This window comes from Elgaria multicarinata, chromosome 1, assembly GCF_023053635.1.
Source record: "Elgaria multicarinata webbii isolate HBS135686 ecotype San Diego chromosome 1, rElgMul1.1.pri, whole genome shotgun sequence".
NCBI lineage: Eukaryota > Metazoa > Chordata > Lepidosauria > Squamata > Anguidae > Elgaria > Elgaria multicarinata.
The window spans coordinates 1,775,379-1,778,900 of record NC_086171.1 but is presented as its reverse complement, the minus strand read 5'-3'; positions in this window follow the sequence as shown (position 1 = coordinate 1,778,900).

The window sequence follows — 3,522 nt, the reverse complement described above, 5'->3', positions numbered from 1 at the left end:
CTTGGCTGCTGTGTTCTCCAAGGGTCAACTGCGAAGGAGGTGGCTGTGTTTCGTGTCCAGTGGAAGGCACTTTTATTCACTGCCATGCCCTGGTTTTCTTGAACAAACGGACTTTCCCAAGGGGCTGCCCCTCCTTCTCAATTACAAGAAATACATATTGGCAAACATGTAAAACAAGAAGAACATGAGGAGGGGGAGAAAAGGAATGTCCTTATTTCATTACTAGCTGAAAGGGAATCATAATTATCCAGGGCTAGATAAAATATGTGAAAATTCAGAGATTAGCCAATGCAGTGATAAACTCAGATTGATTGCTATGTTGCTGGCTGATATTTCTGGCTCAGAAATAAGAGGGGGTTAATGGTGTTAGGAAACACAGGTAAGATTTCATTTTAGGAATGGATAGGGAAAAAACTGGCCTTCTGTTTACAACTGGTGCAGCTAAGGAATTTTAAGCTATGAACTTGTGTGTGCGCACACGCACCTTAGAATTGAAATTCACTCCTTTGATCTCCACCGCCATGCCATGCTCTACAAATGATTAAACACATGTAAATTATTTACACTATCATGTATGGTGACCATATGGAAAAGAGGACAGGGCTTCTGTATCTTTAACAGTTGTATAGAAAAGGGAATTTGAGCTGGTGTCATTTTTATGCATGCAGCACCTGGAGGAATTCCCACTTCATCACAACAGTTAAAGCTGCAGGAGCCCTGCCTAGAATAGACAACTGAAGCTAGGTTATCCCTGTCCAGATAGGGGCGTAGCTGGACCACCAGCTGAAGTTGGTAGAAGGCACTCCATACCACTGAGGCCACCTGAGCCTCAAGTGATAGAGATGATTCTAGGAGATTCCCCAAGCTATGAACCTGCTCCTTCAGGGGGAGTGCAACCCCATCCAGGACAGGTTGAACACCCTCCATCCATTCAGAAGACTCACCCTCTAACAGCGGCTGTTGCTAGACAAGGAGTTAGCCCGGTGTGAGGCCCGGTCTCCCTCCTGTGCATCCAGATGGCGCACAGGGGATCCCGGGGTCAGGCCGGGCTAAGTCCTCCCTTAACCCGGGATAAGCAGATCTGCTTATGGCCCGGCTTTTCTGCAGCCCCGGGCTCAGGCCGGGGCTGCAGAAAGTCTAGCAGGGTCCGTGGCATTTCCCAGCTGCTTGCTTACTCGCGAATAGCCGGGAGACGCCACGGACTGGGCACAGCATTCCATAGGAGCGCTGTGCCCATCGGGCCAGGGCGGGGGAATCACGGGTGGGAGGAGATGGGGGCCGGGGGAAAGAACGGACCCGGCAGGAGAGATGGGCGGGGAGAAGAACGGGGACGGGCATGGTGAGCAGGGATGGGCATGGCGAGCAGGGACGGGCATGGTGGACGGGGGGGAGAACGGGGATGGACATGGCGAGCAGGGGACAGGCATGGCAGACGGGGGATGGGCATGGCGAGCAGGGGACAGGCATGGCAGACGGGGGATGGGCATGGCGAGCAGGGGACAGGCATGGCGGACGGTGGGGAAGAACGGGGATGGACATGGCGAGCAGGGGACAGGCATGGCAGACGGGGGATGGGCATGGCGAGCAGGGGACAGGCATGGCGGACGGTGGGGAAGAACAGGGACGGACATGGCGAGCAGGGGACAGGCATGGTGGACGGGGGATGGGCATGGCGAGCAGGGGACAGGCATGGCAGACGGGGGATGGGCATGGCGAGCAGGGGACAGGCATGGCAGACGGGGGATGGGCATGGCGAGCAGGGGACAGGCATGGCGGACGGGGGATGGGCATGGCGAGAAGGGGACAGGCATGGCAGACGGGGGACGGACATGGCGAGCAGGGGACAGGCATGGCGGACGGGGGATGGGCATGGCGAGCAGGGGACAGGCATGGCGGACGGGGGATGGGCATGGCGAGCAGGGGACAGGCATGGCGGACGGTGGGGAAGAACGGGGACGGACATGGCGAGCAGGGGACAGGCATGGTGGACGGGGGATGGGCATGGCGAGCAGGGGACAGGCATGGCAGACGGGGGATGGGCATGGCGAGCAGGGGACAGGCATGGCAGACGGGGGATGGGCATGGCGAGCAGGGGACAGGCATGGCGGACGGTGGGGAAGAACGGGGACGGACATGGCGAGCAGGGGACAGGCATGGTGGACGGGGGGAGAACGGGGACGGACATGGCGAGCAGGGGACAGGCATGGCAGACGGGGGATGGGCATGGCGAGCAGGGGACAGGCATGGCGGACGGGGGATGGGCATGGCGAGCAGGGGACAGGCATGGCAGACGGGGGATGGGCATGGCGAGCAGGGGACAGGCATGGTGGACGGGGGATGTGCATGGCGAGCAGGGGACAGGCATGGCAGACGGGGGATGGGCATGGCGAGCAGGGGACAGGCATGGCAGACGGGGGATGGGCATGGCGAGCAGGGGACAGGCATGGCGGACGGGGGATGGGCATGGCGAGCAGGGGACAGGCATGGCAGACGGGGGACGGACATGGCGAGCAGGGGACAGGCATGGCGGACGGGGGATGGGCATGGCGAGCAGGGGACAGGCATGGCGGACGGGGGATGGGCATGGCGAGCAGGGGACAGGCATGGCGGACGGTGGGGAAGAACGGGGACGGACATGGCGAGCAGGGGACAGGCATGGTGGACGGGGGATGGGCATGGCGAGCAGGGGACAGGCATGGCAGACGGGGGATGGGCATGGCGAGCAGGGGACAGGCATGGCAGACGGGGGATGGGCATGGCGAGCAGGGGACAGGCATGGCGGACGGTGGGGAAGAACGGGGACGGACATGGCGAGCAGGGGACAGGCATGGTGGACGGGGGGGAGAACGGGGACGGACATGGCGAGCAGGGGACAGGCATGGCAGACGGGGGATGGGCATGGCGAGCAGGGGACAGGCATGGCGGACGGTGGGGAAGAACGGGGACGGACATGGCGAGCAGGGGACAGGCATGGTGGACGGGGGATGGGCATGGCGAGCAGGGGACAGGCATGGCAGACGGGGGATGGGCATGGCGAGCAGGGGACAGGCATGGTGGACGGGGGATGGACATGGCGAGCAGGGGACAGGCATGGCAGACGGGGGATGGGCATGGCGAGCAGGGGACAGGCATGGCGGACGGTGGGGAAGAACAGGGACGGACATGGCGAGCAGGGGACAGGCATGGTGGACGGGGGATGGGCATGGCGAGCAGGGGACAGGCATGGCAGACGGGGGATGGGCATGGCGAGCAGGGGACAGGCATGGCAGACGGGGGATGGGCATGGCGAGCAGGGGACAGGCATGGCGGACGGTGGGGAAGAACGGGGACGGACATGGCGAGCAGGGGACAGGCATGGTGGACGGGGGGAGAACGGGGACGGACATGGCGAGCAGGGGACAGGCATGGTGGACGGGGGATGGGCATGGCGAGCAGGGGACAGGCATGGGAGACGGGGGATGGGCATGGCGAGCAGGGGACAGGCATGGGGGACGGGGGATGGGCATGGCGAGCAGGGGACAG